This window comes from Numida meleagris, chromosome 1, assembly GCF_002078875.1.
Source record: "Numida meleagris isolate 19003 breed g44 Domestic line chromosome 1, NumMel1.0, whole genome shotgun sequence".
In the NCBI taxonomy this organism is placed as follows: domain Eukaryota; kingdom Metazoa; phylum Chordata; class Aves; order Galliformes; family Numididae; genus Numida; species Numida meleagris.
In genome coordinates this window covers 154,105,779-154,118,670 of record NC_034409.1, presented here as the reverse complement: position 1 = coordinate 154,118,670, position 12,892 = coordinate 154,105,779, and the positions used below count along the sequence as shown (strand labels likewise).

The 12,892-nt window shown below is 36.5% G+C and overlaps 1 protein-coding gene across 3 annotated transcripts in view; it reads left to right on the top strand.

The window, feature by feature from the left end:
• Window positions 1-12,892, top strand: part of PIBF1 (progesterone immunomodulatory binding factor 1) — a 116,970-nt gene that overhangs the window by 53,950 nt on the left and 50,128 nt on the right. The gene's annotated exons all lie outside the window — the stretch shown is intronic.

The window sequence follows — 12,892 nt, the reverse complement described above, 5'->3', positions numbered from 1 at the left end:
ATGGATAGTAAAAGTGTGTTCTGTTTGTCTTTATGCTATAGATGATGTTGTCTAAGCATGTTTACTTTAACAGTATCTTCAGGAGATTCTCAGATTGGCTTGAAAGAATTATATGATTTTTTAGCAGAAATATATTTCATATCTAGATAATGATGCACAAAGATATCTACATCTTAAGACATGTAGTAAACTAGTTAGTACATAACATTTTATTATTTGGTAATCATCTCTGAAGTTGAAATGCAATTGAGAAGTAGTACCTTTTTAAAGTCGTATGAATGAAGATCGATCTTTATTTCTAGCCAATGGCAATGTTAATATATTTCCACTTACTATATTATCAGTTTGTAAGAAAGAGTATTTTACATATTTTGGAGATGAAAGAAGAAAGATACAGTAATACTACACCATCCCTTGCTTGTCTGTCAGTCATTCTAGTACCTGTTCGTTGTGCAACACCCATCTCTGCTATTGCCATGATGGTGTCTTTCTGTCCTTTGCTCTTGTAATGAATACTTCCCTGAGCTGTAGTTGTATTCATGCATGGCTTGGGACCTGTAGTTGGTTTAACTGAAGTTAAGTTTTAAGATGAAAATCCATTTATTTTTCCAGTATAATACATAGATTAAAACAACTGTTGGCTCTACTGTTGTTGTAGCCTTTGGTATATGATTTTTAATATTCTTATTAATTAATTATTTTAATATTCATATTTTAAATATGAACTTAGACATGAGGAGAGGCCCCTAGCAGCAGCTCTCTAGTGCCTACAAGAAGGTCATCAGGCAGAGAGGGCCAGGCTTCTCACAGCACTGCACGGTGGGAAGAGTTAAAAAGGATATTCAAATTTGTTGAAAGGAAAAGCTTTTTCACTACAGTCAAGCATTGTAGTTGAGCAGTCTCCATCATTGGTAGTCAAAATCCAAATGGCTGAAGAATTGAGCAATTCAGTCAGATGTGATAGCTCACCTTCCTGTGAGCACAATGTTGGATTAGATACCTCCTGAAATGCCTTCCAACCTGAATTATTCAGTGATTCTGTTTTGGATTTGTTTTTATGGACCAGTTTGCTGGGGAATAAATTGAAAAATTATCTAGCGATATGCTGGCCTCATGTTTAAATTTTGCATTGTCACTACCAAGACATCCTCCCTCCCTTCCCCCACTACATGAATTCTTATGGGAAAGATTGCTTTGCTATCCATCATTGCTAACCATAGCACTTATAGGAACACATCCTTGACACATAACAAGGTATGCCTGTACTTTGAACTCTACTTATCAGTGAATCAAACCTGTTACACGTGATATAAAAGATACACCAGTCATTTGCTAAGTTATGGCAGTTTGAACCTGAACCGTCCTGACCTATGGTGCCAGAGTTTCAGCGGGGAAAATGGTATCTTAGGGCGAGCAGTCTGTCTACTGGTACAGTAGTTACATGTATCTTCTATTTTCCAGATGTCAAAGGAGCTTCATCAGATAGCCTCCCAGTTAGCCTGTATCTCACAAGATTTGTTCCTACTTTCTCTTTGTACTCCCCATCCTTTTTTGGGAAGTTTCAGTGATGACATTTCCTTTTCTTATTTTCTTTCTTACTGATAATCAAAAAAGTTCCTTTTTTCATCTCTGAACAGAAATTTTGTTTTGATATTGTTAATTGCATCCAGTAGTTAAATTTGTGGAATTCGGAACTTAAATATCTATATGTTCATTTCTGACCATTTTAAGGAGGTTATCTGACATTGCAGACTTTTTCTTCTGTTTGTTATTGTCTGTGTTTTCAACGTGTTTTGTCTTTTATTTAGTTAAAAGAAAGTGACTTTTCAGTCCTGCTGTTGCCATTTATATAGTTGTTTTACTGTCAATCATATTACATAGATTTTTTTTTCTTTTTTGCACTGACAGATTTTAAAATCATACACACCAAATGTAATTAGTGTATTTACATCTAAAATTAATTTTATTTTTTATTAAATAAAGGAACAGTGGCATATACAGCAGGCAAGAAATGCTGCTGTGGAAGGTAGAGGTTAAGATTACCAATACATTTGTAAGTTTCTTAAACTCATTTTTAATGTTTCTAGGGTGTAAAATATGACTTGAATTTCACAGTTCGGTCTGTTTTCCTTGTTAATCTTTCAGTCTCTCTGAGTTTTCTGTAAAAGTTCTATTAAAGTTGTATGAGACAGTTATTTACATTTTGCTTAGTAGTAGTTTGTGTACAGGGAAATGGAGAAGAGGATGCCGATCTCTCTTGTAACTGATGACAGGATGTACAAGAACTGTACAAAGCTGTGCCAGGGAAGGTTCAGACTGAACATGAGGATGAATTTATTTTCTGTGAGGATGGTCAATCACTGCAGCAGGCTTCCTAGTGATGTGGGTGATGCTCCAGGCCTATCAGCATTCAGGAGGCACCTCAGCAATGTGTTCTAGCTTTTGGTTAGTGCTGAAGAGGTAAGGCACTTGAACTTGATGGTCTTTGTAGGTCTTTTCCAGCTGAACTGTTGTATTCTGTTCTTCAGGACTACAGCAGTCTGTAAAGCCATTGCATGGCCTGTAATATTCTTTCCAAAATATGTTTGCAGTCCAATTTTAATTTTCTGGTGTCACTGCGTATGCAAACTAATTTGTAGAAAGAAGAGCAGAGGAAGAAGATTGGAGATTTAAAAATAAATAAATAAGGGCAATATAAATATTGATGCGTTCTTAAAATGTGCCATGTAAATGAATAGAAAGTGTAACAAGCTTTGTCAGCCTGAACATTCAGAGAGTTTATTTCCTCAAATCTCCTTCCCCTTAGTCTGTTTATGGTACAGATTTGACCAGTATGTGTATATCAGAAGTTTTCAGTAGCTTCATCTTGAGTGTCTGCAGAGATATGAAGATTGTGAATATTTACTTATTTAATATCAATCAAAACGTATAACTAGCTTTAGGAACAATGGTTTTACAATTTTTTAAGGGTTTTGTTTTGGTGTGTTGTATGTACTTGCACCTGCACATGCCTATTTCAATGCAGTATTCTTTTTTTCACAGTAGCAGTACAGGTGTGGATTGATTAATTAAGGAAAAAGAAAAAAGGTTTTTCCCTGGTAGAGTTAAACAGCATATTGGGAATAATTCCTGATTGTTTACCTAAGGAATTTGTCATAAACTTGGTAGTTTAATGATAATTGTGTCTCTTTTCCTTCATTATCAATCTTAGATGTTTCTGCTACTATTTTGAAAAATTACTGCACTAGAACATTCAATGACAGGAAGGTATGTAAATATGCTGTGGGACAGTTGTGAGCTGAATAATGCTGCATTAAAATAAATGTGCGCCATGTAGAGTACAACTACATGCACGTATTGGCACTTCGACAACTCCTTAAATACTGAATAGCCTAGTAATTAATCACCCTGCCTAGAGTCACAAGATTCTGAAAATATTTATACTGACTTAACTGAACATCTGATGAAAAATACTATATTTGTGAAAACCTAATAGAGACAACAGTTTCAGAGCCTTTGTTTAATTGTTAACTCTGATTTTTTAATTTTTGCATTGCAGAACAATGTACTGTTAAAAAAAATAAAAATGTAATCAGCAAATATGTAGCTTCCTATGTCACCCCTGCTTTCTTCAGGGTTGCATAATCAACCACAGTAACTGTTGTAACTATAATCCAGAACCACAAGTACAAATAGTATTAAAGAATATTTTCATGAAGTAATACTACTTCTGGAAGAGTCAAGAGAATCATAGAATCACAGAATGGCTTGGGGTGGAATGGACCTCAAGGATCATCAAGCTCCAAAACTCCTGCCACAGGCAGGGCTGCCAACCTCCACGTCTAATACTAGATCAGGCTGCCCAGGGCCCCATCCAACCTGGCCTTGAACACCTCCAGGGACGGGGCATCCACAACCTCTCTGGGCAGCCTGTTCCAGCACCTCACCACTCTCGTAGTAAAGAACTTCGCCCTGATACCCAACCTAAATTTTCCCTCCTTCAACTTAAAACCGTTCCCCCTTGTCCTGCCATTATCTGCCCTTTCAAAGAGTTGACTCCACTCCTGTTTGTAGGCTCCCTTCAGGTACTGAAAGGCTCCAATGAGGTCACCCCGCAGCCTTCTCTTCTCCAGGCTGAACAAGCCCAGCTCCCTTAGCCTGACTTCGTAGAGGAGGTTATAATAAAATACATTGTACATTATTATACAGTTATACAAGTATAATACAATACTTAGTTTAGGGAGGTAAGCTGTTGAACTGTATGGTAGCTTGAAAAAATAATTATGAACAGCAGAAAAAATTACTGAGATAACTCTCAAGTGTAGGTTACAAATTTGAAATTTAATATAGGTTACTACTAAAAGTTAATACTTTTCTTTTTGTAGTCTTTTATAGCAAGAAAATGAGTGATGTTTCCTTCAGTCAGATCTGTTATATATTTCCTGTATCAAAAATTCTGTTAAACTTCAAATTAATTTGTTTCTATACCAATTAATATACATTATTGATGAATTAGACTCTTTATTATTCCTTGCATTTTTGTTCATTTATTACAAAAATCAGGTGGATCTTCTAATTCAGGTAGATCTTTTAAGGACTGAAGTAAAGCATGAAATAAGAGTATTGTTTTAATAAAGTTATGATTGAGATTCAGTGGGAATTCAAATAGAGAAAAGTGTACATAAATGTGTGATTTAAAACATAACCAGATTTTTACAAATACACTTTTTTGTGCTCTTTGATTATAATATGAACGTGAAAGCAATGCTGCAGAGAAGAAATCCTTTTCTATCTGACATTTCAAAGTGAATTTTTAAAAAGAAGTCTTTATTCATTTGAACATTGGTGTTGTTTAGATAATGAGAAATGTAATTATGCTTATTCTGGTGCTTGTCCAGTTGTACTTTCCTCTACAGATCAGTCTGTTTCTTATACTTTCAAAATTGAACACTTTTGCCATTTTATGTGCTAGTGCACATGTGCAAAAGATAGCTTTGTACAATGTATCGGGGCTGTGCCAGAACCAATAAAATGGTTCGGTTTCTTCTGACTGCTTTTGGCTTGAGGTAGAGCTGCTGGTGTCTGCATCCTTTAACGTGGTTACGTTTCATTTTAGATTGTTCTGTTGTATTTAGGAGAAGTATGTGAAGTTGCTTCCTTTGGTATTTCTTCACTGAGTTTCAGAGAATGCATTCAGTATCCTTCCTGTTTGAAAAAGAAGAATCTTCTACCTTTATTTGGGGTTATTTTAAGCTTTAATTAAAGAATCTTGTGAGGTGATAATTTGTATTTTGGATTCACAGGCTAAGCATCTTTTTGCCTAAGTACCTTGAAATACCTGATCTGGTAGATGTTCTCTGACCAACCATGTCTACTAATGTTCTCTATCATTCCATTTTGTACAGTGTTTCATAGATTTGGAATTCATCATCACTAGAAACATAAATAAGAGCATAGGGATAGACATCTTCACTAAGCTATTGCCTAGGCAAAGAGAAAAGCAACTACCATGAGTTGTCCTAAAAATTACCTGGCTTACTCTGTTGGCTTATTTCTTTACCCTAAAAAAAAAAAAAAAAATGAGGAGGAAACAGTGGAATTCTATCCCTCTCCTTAGTTAGTACTTGCTTATTAGTTTCTTCACATCCTTTCTTTTTTTGTTAACGCTATATTAATACCTCTATACTAATGAAGTTCAGTTAGGTTATGTAAATACATATTATGTTTTTTTCACTGAGTCAAATGATAAGAGTAACCTCCATCAAGATGTGTATTGGTTAAACCAAGTATTTGCAGGCTAATACCCAGGAAGGTGACTGTGAGCAAACTAAGCATGCATCGTCATTGATGAATTAACACCGAACAGCAACCACGTCCTCTTTCAATTAAAAAAAAAAGAAAAAAAATGGCATGATAGCAGTTGCTCATGTTTATTATACAGTAGCCCAGAAGTAAGCACACGCTTTCAGGGAGTGTAAGATGGCATTCAGCGTCCATCAGAACATCAGAACTGAGGGAAAACTCCCCAGTGAGGCTTTGTTATACAGTACTCATGACTGAAATAGAACTCCTAAGACTAGGCTGATGCAGTCTACATCAATACTGTTGGAGCTGTGTTATGGTGCTGGAGAAAATCTTAAGTTTCACAGGATCAGTGATAAATAAAAGGGAGCACAATAGCATGGCCCAAAGACAAGGTTACTAAGGTGGATTTCAGTCCCTGCCAGTTGACATGGTTTGGCAGGTTTATCTCAAGCACATCATCCTTCTTAATGTTCATTTTTCTCAGTTGTGTTAGTGTGGAAAGAATATATAGATGAAGCACTCTATTTACTGCATAGGTAAGTAATTTTAGTTTTAGGTGTCCTGAGACTACAGGTAATGTAAAACAGTTGTTTATCTTGCTTGATCTGCCATTTGGAACTAGGATTTCCTGCAGATTCCAAAATAGTGTGTGGAAGTGTTGCCTCCAGGGAAGGTGTTTCAAGAGAACAAGGATCAGAGACCAATATAGAACTAATGCTTAGAATGCTGCAAAACAGAAAGATCTGCTTTGAAGCAAGCAGCTTTAAACAAAGCTTCTAAGCTTTCTGTCTCTTAACAGATTTTACTTAACCACTTGCAAAAGTACCATATGTTTAATTACTTGATATGAAGCAAATGTAACATCTGGCAAGAACTTGCATGTTAAATCATGTTTACCCTTTTAACATTTAAGCTATACATTTCTGGATTTCTTTAATAATAATAAAAAACAAGAATACAGTGCTGGAAAAAGCTCTGAGCATATTATTTGGCGAAAGCAAACTATATAAAAACTATTTCAGCAAACTTTTTTTTTTGTTTATTTGTAGATGGAATACTTTATCTTCTGTTTAATCAGTATACTAAGATAAATAAGTACATTGTTACTTTAGTCCATGTGAGAAATAATTTTAAATAATTGATAATTAATATAAAACTGACATAAGTATCTCAATGAGTTACATGTATTTAAATGAAGAATAATAGTTTTCCATTTTCTAGCAGTTATTACAATAGACTTCTAGTTTATGAAACTAGACAGAAACATGACGCATCTGATTTATGTTCAATGATTCAGAAACTGAGCAATTAACATATTTACAACTAAGGAGTAGAGTTCCTGTGTTTTCAGTTACTTGGTGCATAGCATGTGAACTCAATTTATGGGAAATTTTTTGTTACTCAGAAACAAGCCAACCAGTTTTTAGTACTAAGGATCAAAAAGAGAATACTGACAGCAAGATCCCTTGAGTACTCATGTTTGAACTGGAGTCTCAGAGCTTGCACAGGTATGGACAGTGTATATGTGGTCTATTACATGACTGAATATAATTTAGACCAATCTAAGCTCCTGTTACTCCTTCTGTGGCTCCAAGAAGAATGAAGAGCAAAGAAAATTTTGTTCCATAGAATCATAAAATCTTTTGAGTTGGAAGGGACTTTGAAATTAAAGGTCATCTAGTTCAACTCCCCTGCAATGAACAGGGACATCTACAGCTACATCAGGTACCTCAGAGCTGGTCCAGCCTAACCTTGAACATCTCCAAGGACAAGGCTTCCACCACCTCTCTGGACAACCTGTTCCAGTGCTTCACCACCCTTAGTGTAAAAAAACTTTGTCATTATATCCAATCTGAATCTCCCCTCTTTTAGTTTGAAACCATTTCCCCTTGTCCTGTCACAACTGGCACTGCTAGAGTCTGTCCTCTTCGTTCTTATAGACACCCTTGAGATATTGAAGGGCTGCAAACAGGTTACCTTGGAGCCTTCTCTTCTCCAGGCTAAACAGCCACAGATCTCTCAGTTCATCCTCATAATGGAGGTGTTACAACCCCTGGATCATTTTTGTGGCCATCCTCTGGACACACTTAAACAGTTCCCCATCTCTCCTGTACTAGGAGTCCACATCTGGACACAATACTCTGAGATCTCACCAGCGCAAAGTTGGGCCCTTTGGCAGCCTTAATAGCCACTCAGTTGGAAAAGGTGAGGAAGTTAAGCTGTGATTTGAACCTCACTGTGAAAGAAGTAGGGGTAGAATTTGATGAAGAGTGCTGAAGGATAGTCTCTATCCTGGAAAGATGGGTTTGAAAGGCGGATTAGGAATTGGCTGGATGGCTGCTTCCAGAGAGTTGTGGTCAATAGCTCATTGTCCAGGTGGAGATGAAAGAGGTGTAGCACTCCTCCTACAAAGAAAGGCTGAGGGATCTGGCATTGTTAAGCTTAGAGAAGAGAAGGCGCTGGGAAGACCTCACTGCAACTTTGCAATACTGAAATAGGGCTTATAAAGGGGAGTTATAAGAGAGATTTTTTACAATGGCATGTAGTGATAGGACAAGGACTAATGGTTTCAAATTAAAAGAGGGTAGACGTAGGTTAGTTACTAGGAAGAAATTCTTTACTCAGAGGGTGGTGAGGCACAAGTCATCCAGAGAAGTTGTGGATGCCCCATTCCTGGAAGCATTTGTCAGGTTGGATGGGGCTTTGGGCGATCAAGTCTAGTGAAAGATAGAATCATAGAATCGCCAAGGTTGGAAAAGACCTCCAAAATCATCCAGTCCAACCATTCACCTACCACCAGTATTTCCCCACTAAAGCATGTCCCTTAGTACAACATCTAAGCATTTCTTGAACAGCTCCAGGGACAGTGACTCAACCACTTCCCTGGGCAGCCCGTTCCAGTGCCTGACCACTCTTTCAAAGGAGAAATTCTTCCTAATGTCCAACCTGAACCTCCTCTGGTGCAACTTGAGGCCAATCCCTCTAGTCCTATTGCTAATTATGCAGGAGCAGAGGCCGACCTCCACCTCACCACAACCTCCTTTCAGGGAGTTGTAGAGAAGAGTAAGGTCTCCCCTGAGCCCCCTCTTCTCTAGACTAAACAATCCCAGTTCCCCCAGCCGCTCCTCATAAGACTTCTGCTCCAGACCGCTCACCAGCTTTGATGCTCTAAAGATGTCCCTGTTCATGGCAGAAGAACTGGACTCGATGATCTTTATAGATCCCTTCCAGCCCAAACCATTCTGTGATTCCCTGACTATATGAACTGTGAGGGTGATACAGGAATAGAAAGACCAACAGTTGGAGAATAGGACTGAAAGATAGGAATGAGAACAGAATAGGCTGGAATAAAGATGCAGAGAAAAAACATACCTCAAGTAGAAAGAATGAAAACAGAATTGGAAAGCATGAGAAATCTGAGTTGGAACCACGACAGACAGGGAGAAGGACAGGAACATTAGAGTACATGTTGGGACTGGAAGGAGCAGGATTGCAGTAGGAGAGGTTAGGGAGAAAATGTCTGTAGCGTTTAGGTTTCTTTGCAGATTTGGCACTGAACCAAAGTACATAAGTTTGTAAAAAATAGGAGAGTATACTGTAATTACTCTAAAGATCTTAGACCTGGAACTGACCCTTCTGTGGAGTCAGGATGATTTCGCAACTTACAAGTCATTGATTTATTTTTTTTTTTTCATTTTTAAACTTGAAAATAATATCTCAAATATATTCTGAAGAACCTTCGGTTTCTATAATCACGTTTGCAAAGTTAGAAAGGGTTGGTACTGATCTTTGTATAATCTAGGTGGGACTTCCTTTAGAAGATGTATTATTTTACAGAATTTACTTGCTTGTCATTCTTTCTTAGTAACAATCTTACTATTAGAATTTGCTACTCCTTGAATGCTTAATTTTACAAATCTCATTGTCTTCCTATGTACTTCATTATTCAACTATACCTACTTTTGCAGAGTACTGATGTACATCCAGGTTTTGTCTATGGGACAGACAATGGTAGAAGCTAACAGTCTATTTCTGTCACATAGTAACAGATTGCTATCTCAGTACATACATGATGCTTGTAAGAAGTTTGTAAAGTTACATATGGTAAAAGCTTTTGAATATGACTATTAGATTGGGCTGTGCTGGATATGTCTTGTAGTTTACCCCACTGAAAAAGCAGTTGGTAATCATGCTTTCTTCAGATGCACACTATTTGGAGAAGTGTACTTTTTCTCACTGCTTACATTCAACTCCATTTTGTGATGATTTTAATGTTATATCTTTGCTTAATCTCAGAGTATGAGGGTTTCTAGATATTATTATATCATTATACCATTTGCAAAAGCAAACTTCTCTGATGGAGAAATCTTAAAACCATTCTTAGAAACCAGTGTCCCTAACTGAATATTCTCTTCTACTTTACTCTAAAAATATTAACTTTTGTGTCATTCCACTTTAGCAAACTTCAGGCATTATTGGCTGGTCATCCTAATGGCACAGAGACATAATGAAGTTGAGATCTCATTTCAGATGATTCTTGCATGTTTGTTCTTTTCATTAGCTCACTCTGTAATTACCCTTTAATTCTCAACCTTTATTCTCTTGTGAGACAAAAACTATGCTCTTTCACTGTATCAGTTTTATTAAAATTTTTTGACAGGGAAAAATCCTGTACACCCACAATAATAATAGTATTCAAGCATAGGGTGGATTTGTTTTCTGCTGTTTTTCCTGGAGACCATCTAGGTAGATTAAGGAATGTGTTTTGACATTGTGTTTCATGACTATGTGTACATGTGCTCCTAGACTTCTGCTGAAATAATAGCCAAGAAATGCCTGAAATTCTATCTAGCCAAATAAAAACAAATATACCAAAGAAACTGAAAGCTTTGCTACAGCGGAGAAGTTACTGGTGAGCTCAAAGGTGTAGTAAGGTCAAAAGAAAATCTACTTGGCTGGACAACAGTTTCTCCTTTACCAGTTCTGAAAAAAGGATAAATCTTTTCTGTCATTAATGGAAGTGTTATTTTCCATACTATCCATTAAAATGGATGTGATTATTTGTTGACAAAAGAGCATACAAAGTTGTTATGTATCATTACTCGTAAGCTGTACCCTGTCTGCTTCTCAAAAATCACTGCCAATGGAAAGAATGCGATGTTCCTCACAACCTCACCAGTACAAAACATACCATGCCAATGTAAGCTACTTAGAATTTCCAAAGGACAAAATCTTCTTTTTCCCAAAATTACCGCTTGTGATTTTGTCGATAAGCATGCTCTGGAAGCACCTAGCTGATTGAGTGGACTTACAAAATCGTCAGAGATCCAGTACACTTTTCTGTGAAGTTTGGTAAGGTATAGAGAAGTATATATAACTTCTGTTTATGCATGTTTCCAGTGTGTAGGCTCTCTACAGAACAGATCATTAAGCAGATCGTTAAACCTCAGACTAGTTTAAGATCTGAAGCAGTCTACAGGAAAGGATAGCTATTTATTTTCTGTAAAGCCATAATATATAAATTTGTTGTTTAAAGTCAATAGATGTGACTTGTAGATAAATTTCATTTGTGCATTGCATTGCACATCAGATGGCTAGATGACACGTATCTTTGTGAAGACACGCTCATTTTGGAACGAAACATTCTTCCCAGGATTGTAAACAATGTGCTTAGCAGAAAAGATTGACTGTCCTGTCTGCAGCCAATCACGTACAAAGTATGGAGAATGTAAGCATGCTGAAACTATTTTAGTGTGGTAAAATGAAAATAGGAACATACAGTCAGAGAGCAATGATGAAATGCTTAAAGTATCAGCCTCAAGCAACATTGACAGCAGTTGATATCAGATAGATAATGGGCATTTAGCAGTTTTGTATGAGAAGGAATGTCACGCAGCTATTGAACAAGAAAGTTGTTTTAAAAAGAGTGATGATGTTTTCGTGAGTTCAGCGGGCAGAACTTCCATTCTCTACTCACACAGCCTGTGTGGGAACAATCTCATTCATGCATTGGACTGTTTATACATACACAAATATCTACAGAGGACATCATAATGACACCTGTTTTTTCTGTTTAAGTTAATTTCAGTGAAAATTGCTTCCTTTTTGCATCTTAGAAACATTCCTACATCTGAAATCCTCAGGGAAAATATTTGACTAATCCCTTTATTAAGGCTCTCAATCCTACCTAAAGATTAGGAACTAAATAGGGTAAAATTGTATTGCAACTGCTATTTGACAAATGGTAGTTAAGAGCAGTACTGGGTTAGAGTGAAGGTTCATCTGGCATTCTAACAACTTAGGCGATTTCTGTGTGAGAAGTACCATCTTACATGTAATAGTTGCCAAAGGATTTATCTTCTGAGAGTTCGTTCAGTCTCTTCCTGAGTAAGTGTTAACTTTGAGTATTCAGAACATGTATATAAGGAATTTCACAGATTTCATGATAGTCTGTGAAGAATGATACCTGCTTTTTATTCCACATCTGCTAGCTTTATTACACACCTCCTCATTCATCTATTGGAAAGTATATGATAAATAATTGATACCTAATCTCATTCTCCATTCCACTTACGATGTTACAGGCCTCTTATAACTCCCTTTTCCTTATACCATCTCTCTTCCCCTCTCTGACCTTTTACATGTTCTACTATATTTTTTTGTGAGGTAGTTACTAGAAATATATTCAGCATTCATTATGCAGGTAGCAGTGTGGAATTGCAAAGTGACATGATGATTTCTCTATTTTCTCTATTCCTTTCACAGCGATTCCCCAAATGTTATTCTTTTTTTTACCACTATTTAAAACTGAGCTGAAGTTGTAATGCATGTCTAGTATAATCCCAAGATCTCATTCCCAAATTAAAAGTTAACTAGGAGTTCATCATTTTATGTATATGGTTAAGATAATTTTTCCAACAGTGATCTGTTACTTTCCATAAATCTCCTTTGAATTTCATATGCCATTTAACACTTGGCTTCATAAGGATTTCAACTGTTATTCACATCAACCTCACTTTTACAGTCCAGTAATTTAGTATTCCATTAGAAAAATCTTAAACCTTTTTGAGATTGTTAAGTATAAGGA